Source organism: Protopterus annectens, chromosome 14.part0, assembly GCF_019279795.1.
Source record: "Protopterus annectens isolate FY-2018-M chromosome 14.part0, PAN1.0, whole genome shotgun sequence".
Taxonomy (NCBI): domain Eukaryota; kingdom Metazoa; phylum Chordata; order Ceratodontiformes; family Protopteridae; genus Protopterus; species Protopterus annectens.
This window is the reverse complement of record NC_056748.1, coordinates 744,285,613-744,298,637: the sequence shown is the minus strand read 5'-3', so window position 1 is coordinate 744,298,637 and position 13,025 is coordinate 744,285,613. Positions and strand designations below refer to the sequence as shown.

The window sequence follows — 13,025 nt, the reverse complement described above, 5'->3', positions numbered from 1 at the left end:
TAAGCACCTAAACCAAGTTGACAGACTTCAGTGTTTTCTCATCAAAATATCTCAGGTCTCAGAAGCTTAGCTACTTTGATAGACTAAAAGCTGTTTCCCTGTTTCCCTCTTCTAAGTGTCATACCAACTCCTGAAGAGTTACCTCTGCTTAGCCTTCATATGAACATCCAACCACTCTTTGAACTTCTTCACCTAAGTAGAACTAGTGAAAAAGGAAACACATATTCTAGACACTTAAATTGATACTACCACATCAACAACACCAGACAGCATGACTGATACCTAACCCAAGGTATCTCCATTTCTGGAACAGGCTGCCCTTATTTATTGAGAAGAGTACTTCCCTAACAATTTTTAAAACCAGTTTGGATGAATGGATGGATGAAAGCAAATTTTTACCAAGGATATGTTGAGAAAGTCTACTTAATGGGCATCCAGCGATGTCCCCCATTAAGTCTACTTCTCCCATCAGTTCAGATGATGTGGCTGAGCTTCTTGGTGGCCCCCTTTGGCTGTAAGTTTAGTAAGAACCTATGAAGGTATGAAAAGGTGAGTACTAGAATGTCCCCAGATTAACATTCCAAGGTCATAAATTATATGATTATAAAAGTGAAAGTTATCCAAATAAATGGCAGTCTACAGAACCAGCATCTAATATGAGGACACTTCTGCCTTTTGATGGGGATAAACATTTAACAAAGGACTGTATGTTTGTAAATGAATACCTTTGAGCTGCTAGGAATTTATTTGGCAGACGTAGGGGTATTGCAGAAACTGTTGTCTACATTTCTTCCCATACTGTATGCATTTTTTTAATGAGTAAGACCTGCAAAGCACATCTGATTATTTTAGAATGGGCATGCTTAGTCTGCTTAAAGCACTGCTCCATGATACAGCATACAACTAACAGGTGGCAACAGGAATTAAACCCAGGTCTGCATAATGCATTACCTTAATGAACATGATACACTGCCTATCATCTCAGTGCCTGACTGCCATCAAATGATCTCATTAGAGACAGTGGTAATATGTGTCAAACACACATTTGCCGCATGCTGTGCAGTGTGGATAAACCAGAGATTCTGGGGCAGGCAGGTAGACCTCCATTAGCATGTACAGTATGTGCTATATGATGCTTATGGGAAAAGAAGCAGAAAATGTAAGTTGTAAATAAACCCTCTGCAGGCTTTTCCCAAGCTGCACATTAGTGGGTCCTCAGTAGTGTCTTAGATATACCAGCTAAGTGTGGACAAACTGAATTAACCCAACTTTAGTCATAGACATGAGGAACCCTTGAGAAATCACAGAAAATAAAGTAGTTTAAATGCAATCAGTCTGAATGAAGGAGAAAACAGAGCAGTCAGGCATGCAGGGGTTAAATATCATATGGACAAATCAAGATAAGAGCATAGCTTTTCAGGCTCAGAGTAGTTACAGAGGAGATACTTTTATCATCACAACACACAACAAAGAGAACACTAATCTGCCTAAATACAAGCTTGCAAAGATTTGCTTACTCTTGCAAATGTCTCTCTGTACAGGGGGCCCGTGAGGCATTTTTTTCAATGAAATAAAAAAGGAGGTAGTGAGGCAGAAATGCTGCTTTCAGCGTTTCTCTGACAGAAAAAATAAGCTTGCTGTCTGTTTTCTACACTTACTTTTGCATTTGCCAGTGGATGCATTGCCAACTATATTTGGCTGCTCCAACTATAGCTATGAATAAAACGACTGTGTATGAATTTACTGTTGAAACTCTAGATCATGTTGAAATATCACTGGAAAAGTACCAAGGCAAAGTACTTCTAATCACCAATGTGGCAACCTTCTGAGACTCAACTACTGAGCAGGTAAGAGTACTTTAAATTAAATGCTACAAAAAAATTAAATGTAATGCACAGTAGCTGTTTTGTATCAAACTATCCAGCTAGCTGGTTGCCTATGTGTCTTTTGCATACATGTATGATTCACTCTCTCTCTCTCTGCCTGCAGGTTTGTCCACTGATTTCATAAGTGTAATGAGTTCCATGAATCTACCATCTTTCATATCTTTCAGTATGTCTCAGATTTATAGTACTAATTATGTCTCTGCAAGTTTTGGAATTATTTTAGGCACTGGTGTCAGCCAGAAAGCCAGCTACGCAATCATCTTACCTGCAATCTCACACTGGAGGGGTAACAGTGGCTTCAATTACCAGTTTATCATTAATAGGATCCAGATTTAAGTTCTGAACATAAGATAGCTCCAGAGTAATAAAGAGAAAGAAGGGCAAGAGGAATGAACAGAGGTTGCAGGCATTACATTTTTCTCTCTTAATAATAGGTAGGAAAGATGAGATATGACATGGCTCACAAGACAATTAGGGAAGTAAGTGATGGCATGTAACTCAAAATAAAATATACAAGGTGGTAGAAGGCAGCAGACATACCACATTAACTGTAAATAGGTCATCCTAAACATTAAAAAATACTTTTTGATGGAAAGTGTAGCGAATAAATGGAATAGGTATCTTGACAAAATGCTGGACTGTAAGCCCACAGAATTCTTTACAAAGGTATAGGATGTGTGGTAGGTAAGAGAGGTAGCATAGCAGGTTCAAGTGAATATTAGCCATAAAGATAAGCCACAGTAGATACATTCTGCTGTCCCAATGATATAATGCAGTGCAGCAGGGATGGCAGGAATCTGAAATGTATATGGAAAGAAGAGAGGCATATTAGGATGTAGTGTTGTGGTAAATGTTTCTACAAATATGTCAGTGGAATTAAAAATACTGAAACAGTGATAGAAGGTGAGGAACAGGTATGTGGATTCTTATCAGTGATTGTGTTACTTACAGCTCCACCAGGGAGAGAATCAGAAGGTACCAACTTCTGAGGGTGGAAGCATGGACTAATGGCACCTTTTTGGTAAGGAAAAAAAAAGATCAAGTGAAATGATACTACAGAGCAAATTTTGAAGTGTATGTGCTGTTTGTGAGAGTTCTGAAGGAGATGGAAGAAGTATAAATATGATTACTGATAACTATATTCAATGGGAAGTTAATAATAGGAAATATTATTATAAGAGATATATATAGAGATCAGATAGCGAAGCGGTTAAGGTGTTCGCCTCCCATGCACAAGGTACAAGGTTTGATCCTGACCTCCGGCCAATGCATTATCTCCGGCCATTGCATTATCTACTTGTGCTTCTGTGGGGGTCTTCCCCCCAATCATGCTGAAGGTTTCCATCTGAAATTCACCTATGAATGGATGACATTTAAAAGGGGAGAATGAACAAGAAAGTACTCAGCGCTCAATTACCCCAAGACAAGTAGATGACTAAACAGACTTAGTGGAAGAAGAATGGCAGCACCTCAAAAAAAAAAAACAGTGTTGGGAGGGTGGCCTAATGGTTAAGGTGTTTGCCTTACAAACACAAGGTACAGGGTTTGAGTCTCACAAGGGAGAATTGGCTAGGCTTAAAATGGCTCGCACGGGCAGTTAGCCTAGTACTAACCCATGAACCTACTAACCCATGAACCTATAACAGGAAATGGACCTGGAGACCTGAGGACAGGTGCACCACTCCTATATGAAAATAAATCTAGGAAAAGACTGAAATGCAATAGAAAGTGAGTCACACTTAAGTTATACTTGAGTCCTTAGGAAACTAATTGAAAAGCTCCAACAATTCCTACATGTAGGGCTCAGGAGGGCAAATCTCTCTTAGATCCCAGATATTAAAGATTTCATGGAAGGGAAATGCTGCCAGTTCAGCTTGATCCAATATCATGATCCTACTAGTGGAAAACAAGCCTAGCAAATATTGGATTAAATGAACTACCACCTTCTGACCTATGCTCTAGCACAAATAAACATCAAAACATTATATGCAATTGGAATTAATAGGAAATCATATCACAATACCCCAGAAGGCTAAAATATAATCAACATTAAATAATGCTTTTCAGAATGCCAATAAGAGATACCATCATAGCTTCAGAAGACTACAGTTAGAATATTGAATGGATTCTGAAAACCACAAAAAACATGTATTTAAGATGCATTGCATATTATGGAGGCAAACTAATTCATTTTAAAGCGTCTATCACAACAGCAAAAGCTCATATAAGAGAAAAGCAATTCTGATTCATTTTCACTGAGATTTTCTAAAACATGTGAAAGAATGGTTTCACAGCTACCAGGTCCAACACACAACACAAAATACTGTTATTAATATAATGATAACAGAAGATATTTCTGCAAACTTTGTAATTTCCTGGAAGGCTATCTTTGAGTAATAGGCAATAAGATAGTGAGGTGGTATTTTTAATGATGTGCAATTCTAGGTGTCTGACATGATAGCAGTGCATAACTTATGCAGAGGTGATGTTTGAGTTTGTGAAATCCAGTAGTGCTCAATTATACATTTTGAAAATGGGTAACACTTCTGCAAATGTGATGTGTTCATCACCCAAAAAGCCTTTCAGGAATTTTGGCTAATCACTGCTGTAGCTTGCTTCCAAAAAGTTCCACAGACTGTAATGGGAAAATGCTGGACCTAAATATCTGACATTCTAATTACACAATAAAAAAATTAACTGGATTCCAGTTAAACCAAAGAGTGAGACTCCTACTGTGTTCACTTGTAAATGGGTAACGGGTGGATGGGTGCCCTCATAAGTACACTGGGCTAACTAGCCCTTCTTGAGGAAGGGGGTACAGCCAAGGGTAGGTATTGCTGTGACACTGATGGTCGTGTGACTAAATTGCCTTGAAAACTCCTATGAATTCTAAGTACTTCTGGCTTTAGTTGAGGATTCTATGTTAGTAGAAATTTCAGGTAGCTTTGTTTTGTGACTTGTGCAGACTCATAATTGTCTGGCAATATAATCAGGCTAAATACATATAATAAATTCTAGCCATCCACCCTGATTTTGGGTGGCAAGCATGAGTACCCCTAACTGCAGTGCCCCAAAGCAGCATATGTATACTCTATTCATCTTGTAGACTCCTGTGGACTTCAAAAAATACTAACCAATGACCTGGGGAGACAACAAGTGTTTAATAACTAATTTTACCAGGTAGTGACATTGGTACCACACCACAGCATTACCTCCTTACCCATTTTTGTACCACGTGTGTTGAAACAATGAATGGGAAGACATATCATTTTTTTTTTTCAGTTTTACCTCTTTACCTGCTGTTACAAACAATTTTTACATACATACATACATTCACTCACACACACACACACACACACACACACACACACACACACACACACACACACACACACACATAGTTACATCTGATTTGGTTGAGTGTTGTTTTGGTCAACAAAACAGATAGTTGACTGCTGTGTGAGACGGGCAGTCCCTGGGGTTGGGGAATATGCTCCTTCCCTGGGGATAGAATGATCTTGGAGTTACTATATATAATTCATGAGGGGGCTGCTGGGAGGCTTACCTCCCTGCAAAAAACAATGTTCTACTATTTTCATGCTACAAAGTTATGCTCATTGCATGCGTGTTGAGCCGTTAACATCACGAATGTCTATTTTTATGTGTCAACATTCGTGATCTCAACATTTGAGCATTTTGGTGTATACCACTATACCCATATAGATAGTTATACAACTATCTATATGGGTATATGACATTTCAGAAAAATGTCATCACACTGAACCACAGATGATCAAACTCAAGTTCCCCAGCATCTCCATATGGGGAGGCAGCCCCCCTCTAATTATATATACCAATGCTGTGATCACACTACAGAGGGGAAAGGGCAAATTTTCCGCTCTCCACTGTACCAAGATCTCACTTAGGAAAATCAGTACAGTTTGATCAACTGATTTTTGATAAGCTGTACCGGCTTTTCCATACTTCAATGAAAAACTTTTTGTTATAAATTTGTATCCTAGACATATATATATATATATATATATATATATATATATATATATATATATATATATATACACACACACACACACACACACACACATATATATATATATATATATATATATATATATATATATATACACTTATGTGTGTGTGTGTGTGTGTGTCTGTGTGTGTGTGTGATGCCTATTTATTATTTTAAAACTCTTACATTTTTATTAAAATATTTCCATAATTTCCAATGCATTACATCAAATAAATACATTATTGCAACATTTCAAAAATAACACCAGAATTCAAGGGTCTTTATCCTTCCTTTTAGTTTGTGGTTTACAACCAGATGACTTGAAAGCATATATTTTGTTTGGGATGGAGAATTAGCAAACACAGTACCAAATGCACACTAAAGCAGAAATGACACACTGTGGTCTGTAGCTGTGAATGTGTTCCATTCATTATTCTTGGTATACAATGCCACATCTGCTACTCAAAGGTTTATGCCTCATACGCAATTGCTAGTGTGTAGCAGCAACAAGGTACTATGGAAATGACTGTGTACAAAATCATCACTGTGTCAGCACACCTGGCAATATATGATTAAGGTACATCTGCAGGCAGTGTAGAGCTCACATGTATAACCTTACTGTGATATATATATTACTACCATGGGCAGCATTGTCCTCCCGGTTGCAGTACACAACAAATAGTTCCAATGTACATCAGAATCCTATCACCTATACATGGAAGGCACCCACAATACTATATGTACCTAGGTCATACACTAATTCAGAAAAGTGAATGTCTGAGTAACATACAATAGAACCAAATCAAATGTATACAAATATATTTTTGTAAAATCTCAAATTATATAGAAAATAAAATCATCTGAAAAACAATACACAAAATTATATGAACAGTATACAATATAATTTAATCTTTGGTCTGGATCCAGTGGATCCGGTAGCAATGCCACTTTAGGTATGTAGTGTACCGTGGCTGTGGCCAATGACAAGGCAAGCATGGGAGACCACTAAATAATGGAAAAATACATTCTACCACTGATGCTGATGAAGATCCCACAGAAACAGACACCACTGAGCAGCCAGGGTAGATGTACTGGGTGGACACGTATCGCTACATCATGAACATGGGAAATGTTATGTATGGCCTGGCTTATAGGCACAGTCTCCACTGTATAGTTGGCTTGTGAATATCTTCCCATGTTGGCCAAAATGCTCTGGGCCATTATGCTGTGGTCCTCCCTCATGTGATGGAGGCTACTTACTAACTGGTGCTTGAATTTCCCCATGGAGTCTGGCATCCACCAGTCCTCCATCTCCATCTTCCCTATGGCCAATCAAGTTGTTCTATGGCAGCTTTATTTGTAGCCAAATGGTAGTGTGGGGGCCTCACAGAGCAACATACCTCCTCCTGCACCACCACAACTACTTCCTGCCTGTCTAAAGACATATCTGCCAAGTCCTCATACTCGCACTCTATAGGAGAGCAGGAGGAATGACACTACACACTACACGTATCTCACTTCAGGACAGTGGACAGCTTCTACCATACATTGACAAATCACATTGTAGGTGTATATGCCAGAGAACTGACATACATAAATAGGTGTGACAGGACTTATATATCACATTTAACAGTTAGCCATCATAGACAAAATAACTGTATTGGGAGTCACGTGCACATGTTGTCAATAATAGTAGTTTGACACAAAAATCACACATACCTATATATATATCCTTTGGCAATGTTATCCTGACCACTAAAAGTTAAATTGGCTAGGCTTAAATGGCCTGCGAGGGCTGCTAGCCTAGTACTTGCCTATGAACCTATAAACCTATGAATACATGCCATGACCCACCCAACAATGCAAATAAATTTTAGAGGTGACGTGGTGACATACCCATACAGGATGCTGCTGTAATATGTATTTTACAAAGGAGTTGTATAGGAAGTAAAACTGCCACAATCTCAGTCCAAAAACGTTGCCGTGAATGAATATGAATGAGTTCAAGTCCAGCACTGAATTTATTAACGCTCTTTTATTAACAAACTGCGTTTTCGTCCCAACACATTAGGACTTCATCAGATACCTTTAAAAACAAAAATTACCACTTTATATACCAAATAATTTCACTATTAACCAATAAAAACGGTTTCAATTAATTCAAACTATCGAATCATTCTCAAATATTCATGAATATTCATTACCCTCATAAATATGTATTACTTAAAAACGTGTTTTTATTTCAAACCTTCCTTAAAACATTTATTAAATAAATTATGTGTATTTATGACATTTATGAGTTATAAAAATGCAAACTTCATTTACAAAATGTAATTTATACACTTATTATGGGTCTAACTACATATGTTTAAAATGAATGTATTTTTTCCATTGATAGGTCTTCCTCTAGTGTTTAAAACCAATAAAGCACCTAAATTCATAAAAGCACCTTCCATTGACAAACCATATATAAATTATACACTAATAAATAATGTTCATTAAAATAAGTACAAATATAAATCTATATTTATAAATATTAAATATTAAATAATTATTTTAAAAAATAAAAACCAATTATTTAATATAATAAATATATATATATACCAATTTATTAAAAATTTTTGTTATTAAAATAACTATACTTTATTGTGTTTTAATTTTAGCAAAGGTCCTATGGAAATAGTTTCATTTAACCCAGGTGTCCTACTGGCATCAAGGAAAACCTGCCACCACAATTCTCTACCTTCTAGTTTTATTTCCCATGGACCTCCTCTATAATCAGGTTTCACCTGTTCTAACACAAAGAATAAATAATTGGCTCCTTCACACATTTTTGAATGTTTATAAAGTGCATTTGTTTCTCTGGCTCTACTGATATCATATAAGTGTTAGATATGCCTCCGAACACTCTTTCCGTTTTGCCAATATAAAATGCCTTACACTGTTGGCAGATAGAAATGTATACTACTCCCTTTGTACTACACGTATATAAATCCTTGTTTATTATGTTTTTATTTCTACTTTCTATATATACTTCTTTCTGATTCATAACGAATACACATTGGGAACATTTTCCACATTTTAATGTTCCTATCCTATTATTACCTATATTATACTTATTTAACCCTTCTAATTTTTTTCTAATATTAGGTGGATTCCTATAAGTAATATTAGGTTCCATTTTCTTTATTTCATCCATATCCGAAAACAATACAAATTTATCCCATTCTTTCATGAGTACTTTTTTTATATTTTTATTAAAATTATTAAATTCAACAACTAGTCTCATTTTAAGTGGTTCTTCATCCATTCCTAGTCTGACTTCACTCACTTTTTCAATTTCCATTTGTCCTTTTATAGGTTGAAATTTAGTCAGTCTACCTACCTCCACTTCTTTTCTAATCTCTTTGACCATTTCCTGCGGATAACCTCTCTCCAAAAACATCATTTCTAATTTATTACATTCTTCATAAAAATCTATCTCTCCACTCGTCATCCTCGATCCTCTCACAAATTGCCCTTTTATTATATTTTTCTTACAATGTGGAGGATGAGAACTATCATAGTGGAGAAAAGAATTTACATATGCGTGTTTTCTATATACTCTAGTCTCAAATTGATTATTTTGCTTTGAAATTTCCACATCCAAATAATTAATTCTTTCATTATTCATAACATATGTAAAATTCAAAAAATTAGTGGTGGAGCCAATATATTCCATAAACTCTAAAAACTTTTCTTCACCCCCTATCCAAAAAATAATAATATCATCAAGGAATCTGAAATAGAGTTTCCAATATTTACTATAAATAGAATGTATAACATATTTTTCCTCCCATTTAGAGAAAATGGAAATTGAAAAAGTGAGTGAAGTCAGACTAGGAATGGATGAAGAACCACTTAAAATGAGACTAGTTGTTGAATTTAATAATTTTAATAAAAATATAAAAAAAGTACTCATGAAAGAATGGGATAAATTTGTATTGTTTTCGGATATGGATGAAATAAAGAAAATGGAACCTAATATTACTTATAGGAATCCACCTAATATTAGGAAAAAATTAGAAGGATTAAATAAGTATAATATAGGTAATAATAGGATAGGAACATTAAAATGTGGAAAATGTTCCCAATGTGTATACGTTATGAATCAGAAAGAAGTATATATAGAAAGTAGAAATAAAAACATAATAAATAAGGATTTATATACGTGTAGTACAAAGGGAGTAGTATACATTTCTATCTGCCAACAGTGTAAGGCATTTTATATTGGCAAAACGGAAAGAGTGTTCCGGAGATGCATATACGAACACTTATATGATATCAGTAGAGCCAGAGAAACAAATGCACTTTATAAACATTCAAAAATGTGTGAAGGAGCCAATTATTTATTCTTTGTGTTAGAACAGGTGAAACCTGATTATAGAGGAGGTCCATGGGAAATAAAACTAGAAGGTAGAGAATTGTGGTGGCAGGTTTTCCTTGATGCCAGTAGGACACCTGGGTTAAATGAAACTATTTCCATAGGACCTTTGCTAAAATTAAAACACAATAAAGTATAGTTATTTTAATAACAAAAATTTTTAATAAATTGGTATATATATATATATATTTATTATATTAAATTATTGTTTTTTATTTTTTAAAATAATTATTTAATATTTAATATTTATAAATATAGATTTATATTTGTACTTATTTTAATGAACATTATTTATTAGTGTAAAATTTATATATGGTTTGTCAATGGAAGGTGCTTTTATGAATTTAGGTGCTTTATTGGTTTTAAACACTAGAGGGAGACCTATCAATGGAAAAAAATACATTCATTTTAAACATATGTAGTTAGACCCATAATAAGTGTATAAATTACGTTTTGTAAATGAAGTTTGCATTTTTATAACTCATAAATGTCATAAATACACATAATTTATTTAATAAATGTTTTAAGGAAGGTTTGAAATAAAAACACATTTTTAAGTAATACATATTTATGAGGGTAATGAATATTCATGAATATTTGAGAATGATTCGATAGTTTGAATTAATTGAAACTGTTTTTATTGGTTAATAGTGAAATTATTTGGTATATAAAGTGGTAATTTTTGTTTTTAAAGGTATCTGATGAAGTCCTAATGTGTTGGGACGAAAACGCAGTTTGTTAATAAAAGAGCGTTAATAAATTCAGTGCTGGACTTGAACTCATTCATATTCATTCACGGCAACGTTTTTGGACTGAGATTGTGGCAGTTTTACTTCCTATACAACTCTTTTGTGGGTTATTGGTTTTTCAGAGTTGTATCACTCCTTTTTTGGATTATATGTATTTTACAAAGACAAACTGCATACATGTGTTACAGATTACTGATGTATAACTACACTGTACACACTCTATAGCAATAAAATACTGGCTAATAATGGTTAATATTGGTGGCCTAGAATAGTGGACTAATTACATGTTGGTTTACATAGTCCATTGAACATGTCAGAGAAACAGATAAATGTAGGTTTTGTTAAACAGAATTGGAAACAGTCACACATCTTGCTGCTGAGTGTGATACACCAATGACAGAAGGCCTGTATACTGAAAGGCATGATAATGTGGCAAGACTGTTGCACTGGGGCTTATGCAAACTTTATAATACTGATGCAGCTGAAAAACACTGGAAACGTGAGCTACAAAGCATCATAGGAAATGATGAAGTTGATATCACATGGGATCGACCATTACCAACATTTCAAAAAATAGATGCAAGAAAACCAGATATAGTAGTTCAGGAAAAGAAGACAAAAGTAGCATTGATCATTAAAATTGCTACAGTCAGTGATTACAGTGTCTTAAGTACAGGCAGACACAAAGTCATAAAATACCAGGATTTGCAGGCAGAAATGAGGGTAGTGTGAAAGAAGGATACCCAGACAGATCCAACAGTAGTAGGACCAACAGGTCTTATAAAAAAAAAATTACAGTCGTATTTAGATATATGGCCAATACATGTAACTTCATATGAATTGCAGAAGGAGTCACTTCTGGGTACATTATAGATGCAGCAAAGAGCACTTTTGACTAACATCAAAGATTGAAACAATACTAATTTCATGAACTTTAATCATACTTTGACTTAGGAATGGGGTCCAATCCTGTCATGATATTAGAAACCCAAAAGTCTTGGAAAAATTAAAACAATAAAATCATTATTGTTCAGCTATTATTACACCTAATAGGCTATTAAAAGACATAAAGGTACATGGTGTCATGCAACAGAGATGTTTAATAAAATTTAGACAGTCCACAGTCTGTAATACATACCCTCATCATGCCCATCATCATGTAGGGTGGTCACACTAGGAAATGCAGTGATGTTTAGATAGTTAATGATCTATAATAAATTTATTTCCTACCCCTGGCATCATACAATCTGGCCACAAGGGCCAAACTGGGTGGTTGGTATAATGGTTAAAGTGTTTACCTTACAAACACAAGGTGCAGGGTTTGATTCTTATATGGTATAATTGGCTAGGCTTAAAATGGCCCACAAGGGCGGTTAGCTTAGTACTAATCTAGGAACCTATGAACTACAAGAGAAAGTACAGCAATGTTTAAGCAGTCTACAATCAGTAATAAGTATGTGAACTGCACCTGGCATTATATAGCATGGCCGCAAGAGGGCTCTATAGCATGTTTACACAGTCTGCAATGTGTCTGTAATGAAATGTGACTATAATAAGAATGTAGTGTGAAGCTTTGTTAGTCTACAGTCTGTAATAAGTGTGTCTACTCCATCTAGCATCACACAATATGGCTGCAATAAGGCTGTACAGTGACATGCATGCAGCCTGCAGTCTGTAATACATGTATCTACCATACTTTATTTGGTACTACACAGCATAGATGCAGTAGTGATATACAGCAAAGTTTTGGTGATCTGCACCCTCTATCATGAATATAAATGGATCAAGCCATCATACTACTAGGCTGCAGAAAGGATGTATAGAGAAGGTTTGACAGTCTAGAATGTGTAGAATAAGTGTACAGTGAAGTCTAGACAACTAACAGTCTACAACTCATGGGCAAGTCTCATATTTGCCTGATGCTGGCACTCATGATC

The 13,025-nt window shown here is 35.3% G+C and overlaps 1 protein-coding gene across 1 annotated transcript in view; it reads left to right on the top strand.

Moving 5' to 3' along the window:
* The first annotated feature begins 1,484 nt into the window (after positions 1–1,484).
* The window catches only part of LOC122788722 (glutathione peroxidase 3-like), a 163,707-nt gene continuing 152,166 nt past the window's right edge, over positions 1,485–13,025 (top strand). Inside the window, exon 1 of the mRNA XM_044055613.1 lies at positions 1,485–1,847. The gene's annotated coding sequence lies outside the window, so the exon portion shown is untranslated. The remainder of the gene's footprint in view (positions 1,848–13,025) is intronic.